The sequence below is a fragment of the Aotus nancymaae genome, unplaced genomic scaffold (assembly GCF_030222135.1).
Source record: "Aotus nancymaae isolate 86718 unplaced genomic scaffold, 86718_ANA_hifiasm-v0.15.2.pri h1tg000016l, whole genome shotgun sequence".
In the NCBI taxonomy this organism is placed as follows: Eukaryota; Metazoa; Chordata; class Mammalia; order Primates; family Aotidae; genus Aotus; species Aotus nancymaae.
The window spans coordinates 37131549-37156938 of NW_026988428.1; the positions used below are offsets into that span (position 1 = coordinate 37131549).

Below are 25390 nucleotides of genomic sequence, written 5' to 3' on the forward strand. Positions count from 1 at the left end.
TATTAAACACACACACACACACACACACACACACACAATTAGCCACGCGTAATGGTGTTTACCTGTAGTCCCAGCTACTTGGGAGGCTGAGGTGTCGCCTGAGCTTCAGGAGATTGAGGTTGTGGTAAGCTGAAGTCCTGCCACTGCACTCAAGGTCTGATCTTTGTTCTCAGAAAGTCCACAGAAACTTAGAAGAAGGAAAAGGAATGAAGAGTTATTGAAGGATGTGGAGCAGGGAGGTGAAATGACCACATTTTTATTTTAGAATCATCACCATGAGAAAGTATTGCACAGAACTGTAAGAGAATATGCTTGAGGATATTCATGGCAGCTTTCTGGTTCAAGAAGCTAGTTCTCAGCTTTGCTCAGTAGCAGTATCATAGCCAATGAGGTTTATCCGAGGTGCGATTATTGCTAATGGAAAACTTTACCCAATACCCCGCCATGACGACTTGAAATATAGTCGGCATTGGCAATTTTTGGCAGTCTCTACAGGGACTGAATTTTTAATAAAAAAATAAATAATAAATAAATAAAAATAAAGAAGTTAGTTCTCCATCTTGAAGGGAATACTATGCAAAAGTTAGAACTGATACACTAGACCAGGTGCAGTGGCTCACACCTGCAATTCAAGCATTCCAGCACTTTGGGAGGCTGAGGCAGGAGGATTGCTTGAAGCCAGTAGTTAAAGACCTGCCTGGTCAACAAAGTGAGACTCCATCTCTACAATAAAAAATAAAATAAGGCCAGGCATGGTGGCTCATGCCTGTAATCCCAGCACTTTGGGAGGCCAAGGCAGGCAGATCACCTAAGGTCAGGAGTTCAAGACCAGCCTGACCAACATGGAGAAACCCCATCTCTACTAAAAACACAAAAATTAATTGGGCTTGGTGGTGCATGCCTGTAATCCCAGCTACTCAGGAGGCTGAGGCAGGAGAATTGCTTGAACCCCAGAAGTGGAGGTTGTGGTGAGCCGAAATCATGCCATTGGACTCCAGCCTGGGCAACAAGAATGAAACTCTGTCTCCAAAAAAAAAAAAAAAAAAAAATTTAGCTGGGCAGGGTGTTGCCTGCTTGTAGTCCTAGCTAGTGGGGAGGCTGAGGCAGGAGAATCACTTAAGTCTGGGATGTTAGGCTGCAATGAGTCATGATTGCACCACTGCACTCCAGCCTGGGCAACACAGCAAGACCATCTCAAAAAAGAATCATTTAATAGGGACTTATGAACAGAAGCCATGTTTGTATGTCTGGCGGTGGTGAAAGAAGATGGTGTATCCCTGTGCCATGAATCTCCTGATCCAGAATTCATATACCATAGGGAAGGAATGTGCAGGACAATGTGTCCACCTCTAAGGGAAAGGCAAGAATGTTTGTGAATCTGCCTAAGGGCAGAATTCATGGTCAAGGTCTTGACCTAAGGGCAGGATTTATGATAAGTACATGCTCTTACCTAAAGATCTGTAGATAAAACAGTAATTTTAGAGGCATTCCTGGAGCTGGGGTTATTCAGAAGTCAACATAGCAGATTAGCATCCAAGATGGAGTTGCTTCAGCCTCCATCTGTAAAACTAGAAAAAAATAAATCTAATCTAGAGTGACAGAAAGCAGGACTGTGACTGCCTGGGACTAAGATATGTGTGGAGGGAGAGTGGTTAGCAGGGACTGCCTGGGAGGATGGGGCACAAAGGAACTTTTTAGGATAATGCGGTATATCTTGATCATTGTGATAATATAGACATTTGTCTAAACTCATCAAAATGTACGCTTTAACTCAGTGCATTTTATTGTGTAAAAATTAAACCTCAGCTGGGTGTGGTGGCTCACACCTGTAATCCCAGTGCTTTGGGAGGCCAAGGTGGGCGGATCACCTGAGGTCAGGAGTTTGAGATCAGCCTGGCCAACATGGTGAAACCCCGGCTTTAAAATAAAATAAAATAAACCTCACTAAAGCTGTATCTTTTAATCTCAAAAAACAAAATGAGCTGGGCACAGTGGCTCACACCTGTAATTCCAACACTTTGGGAGGCCGAGGCCGGCGAATCACCTGAGGCTGGGAATGCGAGACTAGCCTGACCAACATGGAGAAACGCTGTCTCTACTAAAAATATAAAATTAGCAGGGCGTGGTGGCACATGCCTGTAATCCCAGCTACTTACTTAGGAGGCTGACACAGGAGAATCACTTGAACCCGGGAGGCAGAGGTTACAGTGACCAAGATCGCATCATTGCACTCCAGCCTAGGCAACAAGAGGAAAACTCCAGCGGCTCACACCTGTAATCCCAGCACTTTGGGAGGCTGAGGCAGGCATATCATGAAGTCAGGAGTTCCAGACCAGCCTGGCCAACATGGTGAAACCCCGTCTCTACTAAAAATACAAAACTTAGCCAGGCGTGGTGGCGGGCAACAAGAACAAAACTCTGTGTCAACAAACAAACAAACAAAGACACCTGCAGCATGTGAATTTTTAAAAAGACAATCCATATGGAGAAAATATTTGTCATATTTTAAACAAATAATATATAACACACATAACAAACTTCTTTAAGTCAAACAATTGTGTGTGTGTGTGTGTGTGTGTGTGCGCGTGTGTGTGTGTGTCTGGGGGGGCGGTGCTTTCCGGTAAAAACTGGAAAGCCTGCTAGACAAATTCTAAAAGAGCTGTAACACTAAGTCAAACAATTCAATGCCAAAATGTAGGCTGAACACAGACCCCCATCTCTACAAAAAATAAAAATATCTGGCTGGGCACTCGTGGTGGCTCATACCTGTAATCTCCGCACTTTGCGAGGCCAAGGCAGGAGGATCACGTGTCCAGGAGTTTGAGACCAGCCTGGGCAACGTATTCGGACCTCATCTCTAGAAAAAGTTCTAAAAATTAGCTGGGTATGGTGGTCTCTGCTTGTAGTCCCAGCTACTTGGGAAGCTGCGACAGGAAGATCACTGAGCCCAGGAGGTTGAAGCTCCAGTGCACCATGCTTGTGCCACTGTATTCCAGCTTGGATGACACAGTAAGACTCTGTCTCAGAAACATGTTTTAAGGTTGGGCAAGGTCACTGATGTCTGTAATCCCAGCACTTTGGGAAGCTGAGACAGGAGAATCGCTTCAGCCCAGGAGTTCAAAACCAGCCTGGGCAACACAGTGAGACCTTGTCTCTACAAAAATAAAAAATAAAAAATTGGCCAGGTGCGGTGGCTCACGCCTGTATTCCCAGCACTTTGGGAGGCCGAGGCGGGTGGATCACGAGGTCAAGAGATCGAGACCATCCTGGTCAACATAGTGAAACCCTGTCTCTACTAAAAATACAAAAAATTAGCTGAGCATGGTGGTGCGTGCCTGTAATCCCAGCTACTCAGGAGGCTGAGGTAGGAGAATTGCCTGAACCCAGGAGGCAGAGGTTGCGGTGAGCGGAGATCGTGCCATTGCACTCCAGCCTGGGTAACAAGAGCGAAACTCCGTCTCAAAAAAGAAAAAAATAATAATAATAAAAAATAAATAAAAATAAAAAATTTAGCCAGGTGTGGTGACAGGCACCCATGGCCCCAGCTACTTGGGGAGGCTGAGGTAAGAGGGTTGCTTGAGCCCAGGAGGTGAAGGCTGCAATGAGCTGAGATCCCATGACTGCATTCCAGGCTGAGTGACACAGTGAGACCTTATCTCAAAAACAAAAACAAACTATTTCTTTATTTTTGTTTGTTTTTGTTTTTTTGAAACAGAAGCTCTGTCACCCACACTAAAGTACAGTGGCACAATCTGGTCTCACCGCAACCTCTGCCACCCAAACTCAAGCAACCCTCCTGCTTCAGCCTCTGGAGTGGCTTGGGACTTCAGGTGTGCACCACCATGCCCAGCTAAAAAAAAAAAAAAAAAATTTTTTTTAACTAAAATAAAAACACGGCTGGACTGAGTGGTTCATGTTTGTAAACCTAGCACTTTGGGAGGCTGAGACAGGAGGAATGCTTGAGCCTAGGAGTTCAAGACCAGGCTAGGCGACATGGCAAAACCTCTTCTCTACAAAAAATACCCATGATCGAGCCAGGACACGCCAGCCTGGGCGACAGAGTGATACACTGTCTCAAAAATAAATAAATAGGCTGGGCGCAGTGGCTCACGCCTGTAATCCCAGCACTTTGGGAGGCCAAGGTGGGCGGATCACGAGGTCAGGAGATTGAGACTATCCTGGCCATGGTGGAACCCCATTTCTACTAAAATACAAAAAATTAGCCAGGCGTGGTGATGTGCGCCTGTAGTCCCAGCTACTCAGGAGACTGAGGCAGGGGAATCGCTTAAACCCGGGAGACAGAGGTTGCAGTGAACCGAGATCGTGCCACTGCACTCCAGCCTGGTGAAAGAGCAAGACTCCGTCATAAATAAATAAATAAATAAATAGAGGCTGAGGCTTGCCATGGTGGCTCACACCTGTAATCTCTGTGCTTTGGAAGGCCCAGGCTGGCGGATCACCTGAGGTCGGGGGTTCGAGACCAGCCTGATGGAGAAACACCGTCTCCATTAAAAATACAAAAAAAAAAAAAAAAAAAATCCCAGCTACTTGGGAGGCTGAGGCATGAGAATCACTTCAACCTAGAAGGCAGAGGTTGCAGTGAGCTGAGATCGCGCCACTGCACTCCAGCCTGGGCAACAAGAGTGAAACTCTGTCTCAAAAAAAAAATTATAGGCCGGGCGCGGTGGCTCAAGCCTGTAATCCCAGCACTTTGGGAGGCCGAGGTGGGTGGATCACGAGGTCAAGAGATCGAGACCATCCTGGTCGACATGGTGAAACCCCGTCTCTACTAATACAAAAAATTAGCTGGGCACGGTGGCGCGTGCCTGTAATCCCAGCTACTCAGGAGGCTGAGGCAGGAGAATTGCCTGAACCCGGGAGGCGGAGGTTGCGGTGAGCCGAGATCGCGCCATTGCACTCCAGCCTGGGTATCAAGAGCGAAACTCCGTCTCAAAAAAAAAAAATTATAAAAATAAATAAATAAATAGACCAGGTGCAGTGGCTCATGCCTGTAATCCCAACACTTTGGAAGACTGAGGGGAGCTGATGACCTGAGGTCAGGAGTTTTGAGAACAGCCTGGCCAACATGGGGAAACCCTGTCTGTACTAAAATACAAAAATCAGCCAGGCATGGTGACAGGCACCAGTAATCCCAGCTACTCAGAAGGCTGAGGCAGGAGAATTGTTTGAACCTGGGAGGCGTGGTTGCAGTGAGCCAAAATCGCACCACTGTACTCCAGCCTGGGCGACAGAGCAAGACTTTGTCTCAAAAATATATATATAAATATAAAAATATAAATATGAATATATATATAAATATATATTTTATATATATATAAGCCTGGATGTGAACCTTGACCCGTGGCTTCACCAGCCAGATTTACTTCACTCCACTATGGGTTTTTTTTTTTTTTTTTGAGACCAAGTCTTGCTCTGTCACCCAGGCTGGAGTGCAGCGACGCAATCTGGGCTCACTGCAACCTCCAACTCCTGGGTTCAAGCGATTCTCCTGCCTCAGCCTCTGTAGTAGCTGGGATTACAGGCATGCACACCACACACAGCTAACTTTTGCATTTTTAGTAGAGACGGGGTTTCATCATGTTGGCCAGCCTGGTCTCCAACTCCTGACCTCAGGTGATCTGCCTGCCTCGGCCTCCCAAAGTGCTGGGATTACAGGCTTGAGCCACTGCACCCAGCCACTGTATGTTTTTTATTTTATTTTTATTTTATTTTATTTATTTATTTTTTGAGTTGGACTCTAGCTCTTTTTTGAGTTGGAGTGCAGTGGTGCAATCTCGGCTCACTGCAACCTCCGCCTCCCGGGTTCAAGTGATTCTTCTGCCTCACCCTCCCTTGTAGCTGGGATTACAGGCGCCCACCATGCCCAGCTAATTTTTGTATTTTTAGTAGAGATGGGGTTTCGCCATGTTGCCATGCTGGTCTCAAACTCCTGACCTCAGGTGATCTGCCTATCTCAGCCTCCCTAAGTGCTGGGATTACAGGCATGAGCCACTGTGCCTATAAATGTACAGACTAGTAAGTGCAACAAAGTGTTGACAGCTGCATGTTAGAAGACAGTAGAGGTTGCAATGCGGACTCCTCAAGTAGTGTGGCCAAGTCAAAGAGAAAAGGGATGTTTTTGGAAAGGATTCCAGAGCTGGAGCTTGATCTAAGACTTGAAAGGTGAGTTCCTGACCTATGGGAGAAGGGCATCCAGAATGGCACACCTGTGTGTGTATCAGTGCAGTGTCACAGAGGAAGGTACTTGGCCTATTTTGTGATTGATAAGTGGTTGAGTGAGCATGACTAAGAGCTCTACTTACACCTCTAGGTGACAGGTAGAGCCTGGAAATATATATATATATATATATATATATATTTTTTTTTTTTTTTTGAGACAGAGTCTGGTTCTATTCCCCAGAGTGTAGTGCAGTGGCGTGATCTCAGCTCACGGCAACCTTCACTTCCTGGGTTCAAGCGATTCTCCTGCCTCAGCCTCCCCAGTAGCTGGGATTATAGGCGCCTGCCACCAGGCCGGGCTAATTTTTTCACCATGTAGCTGGGCTGATCTCGAACTCCTGACCTGAAGTGATCTGCCCGCTTCAGCCTCATAAAGTGCTGGGATTACAGGTGTGAGCCACTGTGCCTGGTCTTGATTTCATTTATACAATATGATGAGGTCTGTGTTGAGGTGTTCAGTCCCTGAGGCCACAATGTGGTGCTTATTTTTAAGAAGACCAACCTAGAGACAAGGAATCTGTTTTTTCCTTCTTTCCTTTTTTTTTTTTTTTTTTTTTTGAGACAGAGTCTTGCACTGTCACCCAGGCTGTAGTGCAGTGGTGCAGTCTTGGCTCACTGCAATCTTCGCCTCCTGGGTTCAAGCAATTCTCCTCCTGAGTAGCTGGGACTACAGGAGTGCACCAACATGCCCAGCTAATTTTTTTGTATTTTTAGTAGAGACAGGGTTTCACCATGTTGGCCAGGATGGTCTCGATCTCCTGACCTCACGATCCGCCCACCTGGGCCTCCCAGAGTGCTGGGATTACAGGCATGAGCCATACAGTAGCAATGCAAGTAAGCAATGAGGGGGTTGGGCTTGTGCACAACTAAAGCAGTGACTGGGTGTATGGAGCAAGTGGAAGAGATGGGTCTGAAAGATATTTGTGGAATAAAATTGATGGGGCTTTCTTTTTCTTTCTTTCTTTTTTTTTTGTGTGTGCAGTATTTATTTCAAATGTTTGTTAAAACAGCATTGTTATTTCTCAGGACAAGAATAAAGATCACCCCCTGGAGAAGCTTAGGAACTTTGTACAGAACTTTACAGAACAGAGGCAATACTTTAGCTTAAACCTGTTTGCTGACCAGAGAATGGAATTCTGCGGGGACTCAAGGAACAAAAGGAAACTAGGCAGGGATAAGGAAAAGGAAAGTGCCCATCTGAATCAAACTTCAGCTGCCATCAGGGCACATCTTGTGATGGTCACAGATTGTAGGCTGTTTTTGGAAGTTCAGGTTCAGCACAGGATTCCATTTGTCTACTTGGCTACACTCCTGGCTGAGGTGCCATGAAGTCAATGTCACTGAAGTTTCTGGCCAGCCAAACTCCCTCAGCAAAAAGTCCCAAATTGAGGATCAAGTTCCTCTAGAAGTCATTCCTATCCGTGGCAAAGCAGTAGATGCCCCGAAGCCAATCTCCCATGTTGTCCAGTATTTCGGGGGTTTCATTAGCTGAGCTGGCGCACTCACCGGGACCCCGCTGGAAGCCATAATGGGAAGCTTCACACGAACCTCCTCTTTTTCTTTTTTATTTTTTTAAGAAAGTCTCACTCACCGTTGTCCAGGCTGGAGTGCAGAAGTACCATCTCAGCTCACTGCAACCTCCACCTCCCAGTTCAGTGAACCTCCTGCCTCAGCCTCTTGAGTAGCTGGGAGTATGGGCATGTGCCACCACACGCAGCTAATTTTTGTATTTTTATTAGAGACAGGGTTTCACCATGTTGCCCAGGCTGGTCTCCAACCCTTGGGCTCAAGTGATCTGCCTGCCTCAACCTCCCAAAGTGCTTGAATTACAGGCATTAGCCACCATGTTTGGCCTTATTTTATTTTATTTTATTTTATTTTAAATTGATGAGACTTGATGACTAATTACATATGCTGTGATGGGGGATGACGGAAGTTTGAGAATGAGAGAGTATAAGTTTTTTGGGGAGCAAACTAGACAGAAGGTCCCTGAAAAGGGGATAACTTGTGTGTGTATCTCCTACACTGCAAGTAAGGCAATGTATCATAATAACCTGTGCATGTATCTGCCTCCTCTAGTAGGCCAGGAGTCAGGGCCATGTCTCATCTCCCTCATCTGTTCCAGCGTCTAGCACACTGTCTTGCACACAGCATGATCAACATTGTTGAAAGAACACCAGTAAAGAGTGGCTTTTAGTCTGGGGTGGGAGTAAGGAGAGCAGAGAATGGTAGGGGTGTAAATAATCACACCAGCTGGAAGACAGGACATTCTCCAGCCTACTCTCTCCCTCTTTGGCGTCAGTCAAAAGTCTGACCCATGGAGGATTGCTCAATTTTCTGAGTCCTTTCCTTCTTTGGGCTAGCCATACAGTATGATAGATCCTGACTAGCTGGGACATGGATGTCTTCAATACAGGGAAGAGGGTCTCAGTCAAATTCTACTACTACTGCACAGAAAGCGACTCTTTTTTTTTTTTTTTGAGACGAAGTTTTGTTCTTATTGCCCACACTGGAGTGCAATGGCGCAATCTCGGCTCACTGCAACCTCCGCCTCCCAGGCTCAAGTGATTCTCCTGCCTCAGCCTTCCAAGTAGCCAGGATTACAGATGCCCACCACCATGCTCAGCTAACTTTTTGTATTTTTAGTAGAGACACGGTGTCTCGAACTCCTGACCTCCAATGATCCACCCACCTTGGCCTCCCAAAGTGCTGGTGGGATTACAGGCTTGAGCCACCATGCCCAGCCCAGAAACTCATTCCAAAAAGGCACTCTAGGCCAGGTGCTGTGGCTCACATCTGTAATCCCAACACTTTGGGAGGTCAAGGTGGGTGGATTACTTGAGGTCAGGAGTTTGAGACCAGCTTAGTCAGCATGGTGAAACCCTATCTCTACTAAAAATACAAAAAAATTAGCCAGGCATGGTGGCACATGCCTGTAGTGCCAGCTACCTGGGAGGCTGAGGCAGGAGGATAGCTTGAACCCAGGAAGCAGAGATTGCAATGAGCCGAGATAGCACCATTGTACTCCAGCCTGGATGACAGAGCAAGACTCTGTCTCGAAAAAAGAAAAAAGAAAGAAGGAAAGAAAAAAGGCACTGTGGGAAAAGCCTCAGACTTCTACTTCCCTTCTCTAAACCACCAAGCCTTGAGATGTATGGCAAAAGGTGGCATGTCCTTGGCCCTATGCCACAGGCTGATTTGGCAAAGGGAAAAGAGAAGAGAGCAGCTGAGAAGGTGCTGAACTCCAGCAGAAAGGAAAAGAGGCCATAGGTCTGAGGCTTGTGATGTGAAAGGAGAAAGAAGCAGCCAGTGGGGATTTGTATTGCTATGATTATTATTATTTAATTTAAAAATTTTGGCAAGGCATGGTGGCTTACACCTATAATCCCAGCACTTTGGGAGGCCAAGGCAGAAGGATGGCTTGAACCCAGGAGTACATGGCTGCAGTGAGCTATGATCATGACACTGTACTCTGGCCTGAGTGACAGAGCAAGACTCTTTCTTAAAATTAAAAAAAAAAAGAGCTGGGCATAGTGGCTCATGCCTGTAATCCTAGCACTTTAGGAAGCCAAGGTGAGCAGATTGCCTGAGCTCAGAAGTTCAAGACCAGCCCGGGCAACACAGTGAAACCCTGTCTTTACTAAAATTCAAAAAAATTAGCCAGGCATGGTGGTGTGTGCATATAGTTCCAGCTATGAGGAAGCCTGAGGCACAAGAATCGTGTGAACCTGGGAGGCAGAGGTTGCAGTGAGCTGAAATTGCAGCACTGCACTCCAGCCTGGGTGACAGAGCAAGACTCCATCTCCAAAAAAAGATAAATAAATAAATTAAAAATGGCTGGTGGTGTGAAAGCTCACACCTGTAATCCCAGTACTTTGAGAGGCTGAGGCGGGCTGATCACCTGAGGTCAAGAGTTCAAGACCAGCCTGGTCAACATAGTCAAACCCCCCTCTCTACAAAAAATACAAAAACTTGCCCTTCGTGGTGGTAGGCACCTGCAGTCCTAGCTACCCAGGAAACTGAGGTAGGAGAATCGCTTGAACCTGTAAGATGGAGGTTGCAGTGAGTCAAGATGGTGCCACTGCACTCCAGCCTGGGTGACAGAGTGAGACTCCGTCTCAAAAAATAAAAATAGACTGGGCGTGGTGGCTCATGCCTATAATCCAAGCACTTTGGGAGGCTGAGATGGGTAGATCACAAGGTCAGGAGATCAAGACCAGCCTGGCCAACATGGTGAAACCCCATCTCTACTAAAAATACAAAAATTAGCTGGGCATGGTGGTGCATGCCTATAATCCCAGCTACTCAGGAGGCTAAGGCAGGAGAATCGCTTAAACCGGGGAGTCAGGGGTTGCCATGAGCCAAGATCACACCGCTGTGCTCCAGCCTGGTGACAGACCCAGACTCCATCTTAAAAATAAAATAAAATAAAGTAAAATAAATATAATTAAAAAATAATAATAAGGCTAGGTGTGGTGGCTCACACCTGTAATCCCAGCACTTTGGGAGGCTAAGGCAGGCATATCATGAGGTCAGGAGTTCAAGACCAGCCTGACCAACATGGTGAAACACCATCTCTACTAAATATACAAAAATTAGCCGGGCATGGTGGTGTGCACCTGTAATCCCAGCTACTCAGGAGGCTGAGCCAGGAGAATCACTTGAATCTGGGAGGCAGAGGTTGTAGTGAGCCAAGATGGCACCACTGCATTCCAGCCTGGGTGACAGAATGAGACTCCAGTCTCAAATAATAATAATAATAAATAAAACTATGGGGCCGGGCAAGGTGGCTCACACCTGTAATCCCAGCACTTTGGGAGGCTGAGGCAGGCAGATCATGAGGTCAGGAGTGCAAGACCAGCCTGGCCTAGAAAGTGAAACCCCCGTCTCTACTAAAAATACAAAAATTAGCCAGGCATAGTGGCCCATTCCTGTAATTCCAGCTACTTGGGAGCCTGAAGCAGAGAATTGCTTGAACCCAGGAGGTGGAGGTTGCAGTGAGCCAAGATCACACCACTGCACTCCAGCCTGGGTGATAGAGCAAGACTCCATCTCATAAATAAAATAAAATAAAACTAATACTGCTGGGGCCAGATATGGCAGTTCATGTCTCTTATTTTAGTACTTTGGGAGGCCAAGGTGGGAGGATCTCTTGAGGCCAGGAGTTGAAAACCAGCTGGTGCAACAGAGCCAGACCTCATCTCTACAAAACTTAGAAAAATTAGCAGAGTGAGAGGCAAGTGCCTGTAGTCCCAGCTAGTTAGGAGACTGAGGTAAGGAGGATCATTTGAGCCCAGGATTGGAGTCTGCAGTGAACTATAATCACTGTAGCCTCTAGCCTGGGTGACAGAGTGAGATAGTGTCACAAAAAAAAAAAAGAAAGAGGCCAGGCGCAGTGGCTCATGCCTATAATCCCAGCACTTTGGGAGGCCGAGGCGGGTGGATCACGAGGTCAAGAGATAGAGACCATCCTGGCCAACATGGTGAAACCTCATCTCTACTAAAAATACAAAAATTAGCTGGGTGTGGTGGCACATGTCTGTAGTCCCAGCTACTTGGGAGGCTGAGGCAGGAGAATCGCTTGAATCCAGGAGGTGAAGGTTGCAGTGAGCCCAGATTGTGCCACTGCACTCCAGCCTGGCGACAGAGCGAGACTCTGTCTCAGAAAAAAAAAAAAAACATTTAAATCAAAATAGAGAAGAAAATCAGCCTGGAATACTCATCATCTGAACGTAACAATTATTATTATTATTATTATTGAGATGGAGTTTCGCTCTTGTTGTCCAGGCTGGAGTGCAATGGCATGATCTTGGCTTACCACAAACTCTGCCTTCCGGGTTCAAGTGATTCTCCTGACTCAGCCTCCTGAGTAACTGGGATTACAGGCATGTGCCACTATGCCCAGCTAATTTTGTACTGTTAGTAGAGACGGGTTTCTCCATGTTGGCCAGGCTGGTCTTGAACTCCTGATCTCAGATGATCCACCTGCCTTAGCCTCCCAAAGTGCTGGATTACAGGCATGAGCCACCCTGCCCGGCTAACAACAATTATTATTATTGTTATTATTTTTGAGATGGTGCCTCACTCTGTCACCAGACTGGAGTGCAGTGGCAAGATCTCGGCTCACTGTAACCTCTACCTTTCAGGTTCAAGCGATTCTCCTGCCTCAGCCTCCTGAGTAGCTGGGACTACAGGCACATGCCACCACATCCAGCTAATTTATTTTAGTAGAGACGGAGTTTCTTTTTTTTTTTTTTCTTTTTTTTTTTAAGACAGGGTTTCACCATGTTGGTCAGGCTGTTCTTGAACTCACTACCTCAGGTGATCCGCCCACCTTGGCCTCCAAAGTGCTTGGATTACAGGAGTGAGCCACCACACCCAGCCTGAGATGGAGTTTCGACCTCATCAGAAGCCGTGGCTCACATCTGTAATCCCAGCACTTTGGGAGGTCTAGGTGGGTGGATCACTTGAGGTCAGGAGTTCAAGACTAGCCTGGCCAACATGGTGAAACCCCATCTCTATTAAAAATACAAAAGTTAGGGCCGGGCACGGTGGCTCACGCCTGTAATCCCAGCACTTTGGGAGGCCGAGGCGGGTGGATCACGAGGTCAAGAGATCGAGACCATCCTGGTCAACATGGTGAAACTCCGTCTCTACTAAAAATACAAAAAATTAGCTGGGCATGGTGGCGCGTGCCTGTAATCCCGGCTACTCAAGGGGCTGAGGCAGGAGAATTGCCTGAACCCAGGAGGCGGAGGTTGCGGTGAGCCAAGATCGCGCCATTGCACTCCAGCCTGGGTAACAAGAGCGAAACTCCGTCGCAAAAAAAAATAAAAAATAAAAAAATAAAAATACAAAATTTAGCCAGACATGGTGGTAGATGCTTGTAATCCCAGCTACTCCGGAGGCTGAGGCAGGAGAATCGCTTGAGGTAGCAAGGAGCTGAGATCGTGTCACTGCACTCCAGCCTGGGCAACAGAGCAAGACTCTGTCTCAAAATAAATAAATAAATAAAATTACACCAGTGGTCACTGCACACTTAGGGAGCTGAAGAAGTAGATTTGTAGTCAGGGAGTCCTGCCTGACCTGCCTTGAGACCTTTGGTCAGGCACACTTCTCAAGCTGTGTTTATTTTCTAACCTTTAGAAAGGGATAATATATCTACAGATGTTAGTTATGAGTTTGTGAGTGACTGGAGAAATTCTTCCTAGGACACTCCCAGGGACCTTTGCCCAAGCACGTCCGATCGCCTACAGCGGCGGGGGAGGGGAGGGGAGCGCAGCGCGCTGGCAGGCGGTGGTGAAGGTTAGCGCTTCTAAGTAGGGCATCTGGGGCGCATGCAGCGGTGCGAAAAACCCCTCTTGGAGACAGAAATCTGTGACGCTCCTGTCCTCTCCCTCCTTCCTTTCTCCACTATTTTCCTGACCATACCAAGAAGGAATTAACGTGGTGTTCCAGGGCCTTTCACCTACAGGAGCCACCCACTCGCCCAGTTTTTTTCCCTGGGGCAGTGAAGGCCTCCGGAAGAAGCGCTGAGAGGTCAGGCGTCAGGCCTCCACGAACCTAGGCTAGCTTCTCGGGCTCGAGGGAGGGAGGTCAAACCAGGAAGGAGGGGTTTGCGGCTGGGGAAAGCCAGAGGCCCCACCCCTAGCCGGAAACTGTGGGTGGAGAGGCCCCAGTCCAGCCCACGCGTCTTACAGCTCCGGGCGGGGCCGGAGAGGCCGGCAAGCCCCACCCCATTCCTCTGGGCACCTCGTGGCCCAGGCGGGTTTGTTTACGAATCCGGCTCCCTCCTCCTCCAGCCCAGCCTCCGCCCGCCCCCAGGGTGGCCCCAGTTCCGTGGGAGGGGGAAACAGAGCCAGCCCCTGGCCCGCTCTCGCCTCTCCTTCCCTTCCTTCCTCCAGCCTCTGCCGTGATTCCCGGGGAGCGCAGTTCCTTTTCCCACACCTGTCGGGGCCATGCTCCTTTTCTGGGAATGGGGTGGTGTCCCTTTCTCCTCAACTCTGGACTCTGGAGCGGACTCAGGGCTACTTGTCTCAGGAGAGGAAGGAGGAAAGGAAACTGCTTCACTTTGGTTAAAAGAGGAACTTTTTTTTTTTTTTTTTAACAGAGCTGGGCCAGGCCTGAAGGCTCACACCTGTAATCCCAGCACTTTGGGAGGCTGAGGCCGGCGGACCACTTAAGGTCAGGAGTTCGAGACCGGCCTGGCCAATATGGTGAAACCCTGTCTTTACTAAAAACACAAAAATTAGCCGGATGTGGTGGCACAAGCCTATAATCCCAGCTACTGGGAAGTGTGAGGGTGAAGAATTGCTTGAGCCAGGGAGGTGGAGGTAGCAAGGAGCCGAGATCATGCCACTACACTCCAGCCTGGGCAACAGATCCAGACTTAAAAAAAAAGCTAAATGTTTAGCCACCAGGCAGGACCCCATCACCCTTAGGGTGCAGGGGTCTGGGTATGTGTGGGTACCACAGTGAGGGGTTAGTTCACATTAAGCAGGCCTTCCTGGGGGTGGGGGGATGGCAAGCCTAGGTTCCCTGAGGAGCCTTAGGGGTTTGAGTATTTGGGGAAGGGAAGGGAAATGTTTTAATTATATGTTTATTCCAATCTGGAATTCCTAGGGGTCAGATTTAAATTTTCAGGAAAGCTGTATGTCTGATCTGTTTGGGGTCTAAGATAGTCTCTGACCCTCCTCAGTTCCCTGAGCCTGCCTTCTCCAGTTCTGAAGAAAGCACATGGATTGCCGGGCGTGGCGGCACGTGCCTGTAGTCCCAGCTACTCGGGAGGCTGAGGTGGGAGGATCGCATGAGCCCAGGAGTTCTGGGCTGTAGTGTGTTATGCCAATCGGGTGTCTGCACTAAATTCAGCATCAATATGGTGACCTCCTGGGAGCGGGGGACCACCAGGTTGCTTAAGGAGGGGTGAACCAGCCCAGATCGGAAACGGAGCAGGTCAAAACTCCCGTGCTGATCAGTAGTGGGATCGCGCCTGTGAATAGCCACTGCACTCCAACATAGCGAGACCCCGTCTCTTTACAAAAAAAAAAAAAAGGGCCGGGTCGGAAACGGAGCAGGTCAAAACTCCCGTGCTGATCAGTAGTGGGATCGCGCCTGTGAATAGCCACTGCACTCCAACATAGCGAGACCCCGTCTCTTTACAAAAAAAAAAAAAAAAGGGCCGGGTGTGGTGGCTCACGCCTATAATCTTAGCACTTTGGGAGGCCGAGGCGGGTGGATCACGAGGTCAAGAGATCGAGACCATCCTGGTCAACATGGTGAAACCCCGTCTCTACTAAACATACAAAAAATTAGCTGGGCATGGTGGCGCGTGCCTGTAATCTCAGCTACTCAGGAGGCTGAGGCAGGAGAATTGCCTGAACCCAGGAGGCGGAGGTTGCGGTGAGCCGAGATCGTGCCATTGCACTCCAGCCTGGGTAACAAGAGCGAGGTGGCTCATGCCTATAATCCCAGCACTTTGGGAGGCCGAGGCGGGTGGATCACGAGGTCAAGAGATCGAGACCATCCTGGTCAACAAGGTGAAACCCCGTCTCTACTAAAAAAAAAAATACAAAAATTAGCTGGGCATGGTGGCGGGCGCCTGTAGTCCCAGCTATTCGGGAGGCTGAGGCAGGAGAATTGCTTGAACCCAGGAGGCGGAGGTTGCGGTGAGCCGGGATCGCGCCATTGCACTCCAGCCTGGGTAACAAGAGCGAAACTCCGTCTCAAAAAAAAAAAAAAGAAAGCACATGGATTGTGAAACTTCCAGTCTCTCAGCAATTTCTCTTCCTCTTCCTCACCATGCCTCCAACTACTGTTGGTTTTATTTGGTAAAGGATCTTCCAGCTCCAGAGACCCTCAAATGGGCTTACTGACAGGGAATATTACAAAAGGTTGAGCCAGAGTTCAGCTCCAACATTAATTAAATTGTGTTCCTGACCATGCCTCCCAATCCTCACACAAAAACTCTCATTTTATCCCCAGCCTTTCTCATCCAGGGCCTTTAAGACCACCACAGCCACAGACTCTGCAGAACTGAATTAATGCCTTCCTAGTATTACTAGGTGCAGCCTAGGCACGGATGAATCATAATGCTTCTCAGATAAGGAAACAAAGACACAGCAAAGGTACAGAATGAGTCATTTTAAATCATGTTAATATAAAGAATATCAGCAGGGCGAGGTGGCTCACGCCTGTAATCCCAGCACTGGGTGGCCAAGGTAGGCAGATCACCTGAGGTCAGGAGTTGGAGACCAGCCTGACCAACATGGAAAAAACCCCTTCTATACTAAAAATACAAAATTAGCCAGGCATGGTGTCGTATGCGTCTAATCCCAGCTACTTGGGAGGCCGATGCAGGAGAATCACTTGAACTCAGGAAACGGGGGTCGCGGTGAGCCGAGATTGCACCATTGCACTCCAGCCTGGGCAACAAGAGCCAAACTCTGTCTCAAAAAAAAGAAAAGAAAAGCAAAAAGAATATTAGCAGCCAGTTAGCAGCAGCCAGACCTGAATTCCTCACAAGCTCTGGGTTTACCAACTAGAAAGAAGCCCGTCTTGTTTCAGTTTCTTTTTAGATCAATTTTTTGCCTTTCCAGGGCTCTTAAAGGACTTCGGGGGATGTATGTGATGTTCCATCCAGCTTCTATAGTCCTAATTGCACTGAGTGAGCTTAGCCTGCTTATCACAAACTTGTGATGTGGAAAGTCTAGGCTTGTTTTCTTGTTCAGAGAAGTGAAAAGTAAGAATTTAGAAGACTGCAGGACTTTACTATTTTGTCAAAAGACTTTTTTTCTAGCCTCTTTTATCCTAGAGTAGGCAGGAAATGTAAAAGAATTTCAGTTAGTCCACTTTGTACTTAGCTGTAGTTGAGAGTTTACTGCGAGGGAACGTTACAATGACCTTGTAAAAGGAGGGCTTTAACCACCTGTGTATTATATTTTCTAAAATGTTCTTTTATTTTTTTGAGATGGAGTCTCACTCTGTCACCAGACTGGAGTTCAGTGGCGTGATATCGGCTCACTGCAACCTCCACCTCCTGAGTTCAAGTGATTCTTCTGCCTCAGCCTCCCGAGTAGCTGGAATTACAGGCGCACGCCACCACACCCGGCTAATTTGTGTATTTTTAGTAGAGTCGGGGTTTCACTATGTTAGTCAGGATGGTCTCAATCTCCTGACCTCACAATCCGCCTGCCTGGGCCTCCCAAGTGCTGGGATTACAGGCGTGAGCCACAGTGCCTAGGTTTTTTTTTTTTTTTTTTTTTTTTTTTTAAGACAGAGTTTTGCTCTTGTTGCCTAGGCTGGAATGCAACAGCGCAGTCTTGACTCATCACAACCGCCGCCTTCCAGGTTCAAGTGATTTTCCTGCCACAGCCTCTGGAGTAGCTGGGATTACAGGCATGCGCCACCACGCCCAGGTAATTTTATATTTTTAGTAGAGATAGGGTTTCTACATGTTGTTCAGGATGGTCTCCAAAAGTGCAGGCATTATAGGCGTGAGGGCGTGAGCCACCGCGCAACCCGGCCATTTTTGTTTTTTGTTTTTTTGGGGATGGAGTTACACTTTTGTTCCCCAGGCTGGAGTGCAATGGCGCCATCTTGGCTCATCGAAACCTCTGCCCCCCGGGTTCAAGTGATTCTCCTGCCTCAGCCTCCCGAGTAGCTGGGATAACAGGTATGTGTCACCACACCCGGCTCATTTTGTATTTTTAGTAGAGACAGGGTTTCTTCACATTGGTCAAGCTGGTCTCGAACTCCCGACTTCAGGTGATCTGCCCACCTCGGCCTCCCAAAGCGCTGCGATTACAGATGTGAGCCACCAAGCCCAGCCTGTAAAATGTTCTTAATTATCAGTTTGCTAAGTGGGAGACTGATGAAAGCTGAGGATTGGCTTCAAATTCAGGAAGAGGCTTGGAGCAGTGGCTCACACCTGTAATCCCAGCGCTGTGGGAGGCCAAAGGAGGGCAGATCACTTGAAGTCAGGAGTTCAAGACCAGTCTGGCCAACTTGGTGAAACCCCGTCTCAACTAAAAATACAAAAAATAGCTGGGTGTGGTGGTGCACGTCTGTAATCCCAGCTACTCCAGAGGCTGAGGCAGGAGAATCACTTGAACTCAGGAAGCAGAGGTTGCAGTGAGCTGAGATCACACCACTGCACTCCAGCCTGGGCAACAAAGCAAAACTCCATCTAAAAAAAAAATTAGCCAGGCTTGGTGGTGTGTGCCTGTAGTCCCAGCTACTCGGGAGGCTGAGGTGGGAGAATCACTTGAACCTGGGAGAGGGAGGTTGCAGTGAGCTGAGATCGTGCCACTGCACTCTAGCCTGGGCGACAAGAGTAAGACTCCATCTAAAAAAAAAAAAAAAAAAATGGCTGGGTGCAGTGGCTCATGCCTGTAATCCCAGCATTTTGGGAGGCCAAGGACGGCACAGATCACAAGGTCAGGAGTTTGAGACTAGCCTGACCAACTAGTCTCAAACATGGTGAAACCCCGTCTCTACTAAAAATACAAAAAATTAGCCGGGCATGGTGGTACAGGCCTGTAATCTCATCTACTCAGGAGGCTGAGGGAGGAAAATCACTTGAAACTGGGAAGCGGAGGTTGCAGTGAGCACTCCAGCCTGGGTGACAGAGTGAGACTCTGTCTCAAAAAAACAAAAATCAGGAAGAGTGATTTAACTTTTTTTCTTCTTCTTTTTCTTTTTATTTTATTATTATTTTTTTAGAGATGGGGTTTCACCATGTTGGCCAGTCTGATCTTGAACTCCTGACCTCGTGATCCACCCACCTTTGCCTCCCAAAGTGCTGGGATTATAGGCGTGAGCCACTGCACCTGGCCTTTTTTTTTTTTTTTTTTTTCTGAGACAGAGTTCCACTCTTGTTGCCTAGGCTGGAGTCAATGGCACGTTAGTGGCTCACTGCAACCTCCTCCTCTTGAGTTCAATTGATTCTCCTGCCTCTCAGCCTCCCAAGTAGCTGGGATTGCAGGTGCCCACCATCACACCCAGCTAATTTCTTTTTTCTGTATTTTTAGTAGAGATAGGATTTTACCATATTGGCCAGGCTGGTCTCGAACTCCTGACCTCAAGTGATCCAGCAGCCTCAGCCTCCCAAAGTGCTGGGATTACAGGCATGAGCCACCATGCCCGGGTGAGTGATTTAACTTTTATAAGGCACCCAAATGAAAACTGAGAATCAATCTTAGTATTATCATACCTGGAGACCATTCAGAATGGTGGATTAGGCTTCCCCTCCCACTTAACAAAAGTGCTTACTGGGACTCAACTGTATTCCAGGCCCTGAGAATCCAAAGTGAAAAGGCATTATCCCTGCCCTCAAATAGCTTAATCTAGTTGGGGGAGACCAGATACTTAGATACCTCTAATGGAGGCAAATAAAAAGAACACAGTGGCCAGTGTATTCAACGACTGAGGGAGGTAAGAAAGGCTTCATATAAGTTATTATTATTATTTTTTTTTGAGACAGAGTTTCACTCTTGTTGCCCAGGCTGGAGTGCAGTGACTCGATCTCAGCTCACTGCAACCTCCGCCTCCCTGATTCAAGTGATTCTCCTGTCTCAGCCTCCCGAGTAGCTGGGATTAGAGGCATACACCACCATGCCCAGCTAATTTTGTATTTTTAGTAGAGACAGGGTTTCTCCATGTTGGTCAGGCTGGTCTGGAACTCCTGACCTCAGGTGATTCACTCGCCTTGGCCTCCCAAAGTGCTGGGATTATAGGTGTGAGCCACAGTGCCCAGCCAAATCATTCTTATAAAAGATAAGAATTTTAAGTGCGGTGTGGTGGTTTATGCCTGTAATCCCAGCACTTTAGGAGGCTGAGGTAGGAGGATCCCTTGAGCTCAAAAGTTCAGGATCAACTGGGCCACATAATGAGATCTTGTCTCAACAAAATATCAAAAAGTTAACCAGGCACAGTGGCTCACACCTGTAATCCCAGCAGTTTTGGAGGCTGAGGCGGGCAGATCACCTCAGGTCAGGAGTTCAAGATCAGCCTGGCCAATGTGGTGAAACTCCGTCTCTACTAAAAATACAAAAAACTGGCCGGGCATGGTGGTGGGCACCTGTAATCCCAGCTACTTGGGATGCTGAGGTAGGGATAATTGCTTGAATGGGAGAGGCAGAGGTTGTAGTGAGCCAAAATCACGCCACTGCATTCTGGCCTGGGCAACAGAGCAAGACTCCGTCTCAAAAAAAAGAAAAAATGGCAGGACTTGGTGGCTCATGCCTGTAATCCCAGCACTTTGGAGGCCTGGTTGGGTGGATCACCTGAGGTCAGGAGTTCGAGACCAGCCTGGCCAACATGGAGCAACCCCGTCACTACTAAAAATATAAAATTAACCAGGCATGGTGGCATATGCCTGTAAACCCAGCTACTTGGGAGGCTGAGGCAAGATAATCGCTTGAACAGGAGATGCAGTGATAGGTGGGGGATGTGATGAACCAAGATCACGCCATTTTACTCCAGCCTGGGCAATAAGAGTGAAACTCCATCCCAAAAAAGAAAAAATTAACCAGGTGGTGTGTGTGACTGTCACCCCAGCTACTCTGGAGGCTGAGGGGTGAGGATGCCCTTGAGTCAGGGAGGTCAAGGCTGCAGTGAGCTATGATCCCACCACTGCACTCCAGCCTGGGTGAGAGTGAGACCCTGTTTCAAAAAACAAACAAAAAACAAAAAAATGGCTGAGGAACAGTGGCTGAAACCTGTAATCCCAGCATTTGGGAGGCAGAGGCGGGCAGATCAGGAGGTTAAGAGATTGAGATCATCCTGGCCAACGTGGTGAAACCTTGTCTTTACTAAAAATACAAAAATTAGCTGGGCATGGTGGCCTGTGTCTGTAGTCCCAGCCACTCTGGAGACTGAGGCAGGAGAATCACTTAAATCCAAGAGGCAGAAATTGCAGTGAGTCCAGATTGCGCCACTGCACTCCAGCCTGGCGACAGAGTGAGACTCTGCCTTAAAATAAATAAATAAGCCAGGTGCGGTGGCTCACGCCTGTAATCCCAGCACTTTGGGAGGCCGAGGTGGGTGGATCACGAGGTCAAGAGATTGAAACCATCCTGGTCAACATGGTGAAACCCCGTCTCTACTAAAAATACAAAAAATTAGCTGGGCACGGTGGCGCGTGCCTGTAATCCCAGCTACTCAGGAGGCTGAGGCAGGAGAATTGCCTGAACCCAGGAGGCGGAGGTTGCGGTGAGCCGAGATCACGCCATTGCACTCCAGCCTGGGTAACGAGCGAAACTCCATCTCAAAAATAAATAAATAAATAAACAAACAAAAGAATTTGGTAGCCCAGGAGGACAGGCTGAGTGAACTTTGGTTATAAAGTTCTGGGTTTTAGCTGGGTGTGGTGGCTCACGGCTGTAATACCAGTACTTTTTTTTTTTTTTCCTGAGACTGAGTCTTGCTCTGTCCCCCAAGCTGCAGTGCAGTGGCACAATCTCAGCTCACTGCAACCTCCGCCTCCTGGATTCAAGCAGTTTGCCTGCCTCAGCCTCCTGAGTAGCTAGGATCACAGGCGTGCACCATCATGCCCAGCTAATTTTTGTATTTTTAGTAGAGACAGCGTTTTGTCCTGTTAGCCAGGGTGGTCTCCAACGTCTGACTTTGTGATCCACCTGCCTTGGCTTCCCAAAGTGCTGGGTTGGCAGGCATGAGCCACTGTGCCTGGCCTACTTTTTTTTTTTTTTTTTTGAGAAGAGTCTCTGTCACCCACTGGAACTCCTGAGCTCAAGCTATCCTCCCACCTCGGTTTCTGAAAGTTCTGTGATGTATCACTTTCAGTTTTCCTAGGAGACCCAAGAAAGCATGAATTTTAGGGGGGCACTTCAACAAAGAATAAAGTAAAGGGCAAGAGAATGCAGTGGACAGTAGTAATGGCTGATGAGCCCGAATATGTGCAGGGAAGATCACTAAAAGCATTGACAGCCATGCTGGAACATTTTACCACTTGGTACATATGAGGCTTGCCACATCATAGCCAAACATAAATCACATTCATATGAGTTGTTTTGAAGTCAAACAACCATCATATGATCGCATTTTTTTTTTTTTTAATAAAGATGGGTATTGGCCGGGCATAGTGGCTCACGCCTGTAATCCAAGCACTTTGGAGGCCAAGGCGGGTGGATCACCTGAGGTCCGGAGTTCAAGACCAGGCTGACCAACATGGTGAAACCCCGTCTTTTGATTAAAAAAAAAAAAAAACAAGATGGGTTTCACCATGTTGGTCAGGCTGGTCTTGAACTCCAGACCTCAGGTGATCCGCCCGCCTTGGCCTCCAAAGTGCTTGGATTACAGGCGTGAGCCACCACGCCCAGCCCATATGATTGCATTTAAAAAAAATTCTTTTTAGAAGTTCTTTTTCTCTTTTTTTTTGAGACAAAGTATTGCTCTGTCGCCAGGCTGGAATGCAGTGGTGGGATGTGGGCTCACTGCAACCTCAGCCTCCTGGGTTCAAGCGATTCTCCTGCTTCGGCCTCCCGATAGCTGGGACTAAACAGAGCAGTCATAATTTAACCAAAGTATTTGAGCCTCAGTTTTCTCATCTATAAAAGGGGACAACTATCTCTTAAATTGGTAGAAAGAACTAATTTAGACAAATATGTGAAATGTTTAGAATACTCCTCCACAGTGTTAGTTTCTCTCCCACCCCCAAGCAAGTTTAGGTGTGTATCCATAGTTGCTTAATGCAGTAAACAGCTATTAGAATCTCCAGAGCTTGGTTTACAAAGATGAGTAATGCAGATTCTTCATTCCAGGAAATTTCTCCCTTTCTGGAAGTTTCTTTTCTCTAGTTTCTTCTCTTGGTGTTGTTTTTTTAAATTTGCTTTTTGAGACCAAATCTTGCTCTTTCGCCCAGGCTGGAGTGCAGTAGTGTGATCTCTGCTCACTGCAACCTCCACCTCCTGGGTTGATGTGATTCTCCTGCCTCAGCCTTCTGAGTAGCTGGGACTACAAGCATGTACCACTATGCTGAGCTAATTTTTGTATTTTTAGTAGAGACAGGTTTTCACCATGTTGGCCAGGCTGGTCTCAAACTCCTGGCCTCAAGTGATCTGCCCACCTCAGCCTTCCAAAATGCTGGGATTACAGGCATGAGCCACTGTACCAGGCCTTCTTGGTGTGAGTTAAACTGGGTTTAAGGACTAATCATTTGAAAGAGCTACTCAAAAATAGGGTTAGGATGAAAGTCTAGGAATCTGCCTTTTTTGAAAAAGAACCCCAGAGGATTCTGAGAGTGTGTGACACTACGTTTTTTGTTTTTTGAGAAATGTTTTCGCTCTTGTTGCCCAGGCTGGAGTGCAAAGGCATGATCTCAGCTCACCTAACCTCAACCTGCGACTCCCAGGTTCAAGTAATTCTCCTGCCTCAGCCTCCCAAGTAGCTGAGCTGGGATTACAGGCATGCACCCCCATGCCTGGCTAATTTTGTACTTTAAGTAGAGATGGTGTTTCTCCATGTTGGTCAGGCTGGTCTGGAACTCCCGACCTCAGGTGATCTGCCCGCCTTAGGCTCTAAAAGTGCTGGGATTACAGGCGTGAGCCACCGCGCCCTGCCGGTGACATTATGTTTTGAGAAACCTTGATATAGGCCGGGCGCGGTGGCTCACGCCTGTAATCCCAGCACTTTGGGAGGCCGAGGCAGGTGGATCACGAGGTCAAGAGATCGAGACCATCCTGGTCAACATGGTGAAACCCCGTCTCTACTAAAAAATACAAAAAAATTAGCTGGGCACGGTGGTGCATGCCTGTAATCCCAGCTACTCAGGAGGCTGAGGCAGGAGAATTGCCTGAACCCGGGAGGTGGAGGTTGCGGTGAGCCGAGATCGCGCCATTGCACTCCAGCCTGGGTAACAAGAGCGAAACTGAGTCTCAAAAAAAAAAAAAAGAAAAGAAAAGAGAAACCTTGATATAGTGAGAGATGCAATTAATTGTCTTATAATCTGATAAATTTTTAAGAGGTATATAAGAGGATGATGCCTTATGAGCTGTCCTGGGAGTAGGGGCAGGATTTTTTTTTTTTTATGAGCTAGACGGTAGAAATCAAAAAGCATTTACTTATTTAAAGACAGTGTATCGCTCTGTCATCCAGGCTGGAGTGCAGTGGCACTACCTCAGCTCACTGCAGCCTCAACCTCCTGGGCTCAAGTGATCCTCCCACCCCAGCCTCCAGTGTAGCTGGGACTACTGGCGCACATCAGCAGGCCTGGCTAAGTTTTGTATTTTTTGTAGAGATGGGGTTTCACCATGTTGCTCAGCCTGGTCTTGAACTCCTGGACTCAAGCAATCAGCCCGCCTCGGCCTCCCATAGTGCTGGGACTATGGGCCTGAGCCACTGCACCCAGCAGCATTGTTTAATTGTTCTGAAGAAATTATAGAAAACTTTTTGTGGAACTATTCTGGGTTGGAAGGTAACACTACAACTCACTTGCTTTGTGACCTTGGGTAAGTTATTTTTCAGCCTAAATGTCTTCACTTATAAAAAAACATAATGTAGCTAATACTTAATAAAATCTTCCTTATAAGGATGACATGGAATACCAACTGCTTCCTTGACTTAGGCACCTAACACGGTAGGCAGTCAGCAATCGCTTCACCTTTTTCAGGTCCTGTCTAAAGCAGCAGAGGCCTTGGTTCCTACCTTCAAAGGGCTTAAAATAGGAGAATTCCGATTTTAAAACAGAAGAACATATAAACAAGTGACAACATAAAAGATTACTAAAGGACATGACCTCATCGTGTCATTGACAAGCTATCAAGGCGGGCTCCACCAAAACAAGGATTACAAGAGGAGGCCGGAAATCCAGGTGCCTGCAGTAAAGTTTCTTAACCTTCGTGATTGCAAAAACCAGGAGCTCAGCTATCTTGCTTTATGCACAGGCGGTATTTACCATTAAGGGGGAAAAATGGAAGTGACTTATTTGCACCTTAGCCTCAAAGCTCTTGAAAAGTTAACCAGCCGTAAGTGGTTACCGCCTTTGTCTGGGGGAACTTAATAAAATGGCGTTTTCTCGACTCTTACGGAGACTGCATATTGGTCAGCTCAGTATTAACTTATTTGGTGAGCGCTGTCCCCAGATCTCGTCCCGCCTGCACTAGCAAGGCTTGCGGCGAGATTGATGCATCTGCCT

The 25390-nt window shown here is 47.5% G+C and overlaps 2 non-coding genes and 1 pseudogene across 2 annotated transcripts; 1 reads left to right on the plus strand and 2 right to left on the minus strand.

The window, feature by feature from the left end:
- Positions 1–357: 357 nt before the first annotated feature.
- LOC135275578 (U4 spliceosomal RNA) lies at positions 358–498 on the plus strand. The gene has a single exon (XR_010343192.1). It is a non-coding gene; the product is annotated as a U4 spliceosomal RNA (small nuclear RNA).
- A 2110-nt stretch (positions 499–2608) lies between these two features.
- LOC135275511 (U7 small nuclear RNA) lies at positions 2609–2670 on the minus strand. Its single transcript, XR_010343136.1, has one exon. It is a non-coding gene; the product is annotated as a U7 small nuclear RNA (small nuclear RNA).
- A 4873-nt stretch (positions 2671–7543) lies between these two features.
- Positions 7544–7767, minus strand: LOC110567217 (mitochondrial import receptor subunit TOM6 homolog; annotated as a pseudogene).
- Positions 7768–25390: the final 17623 nt, after the last annotated feature.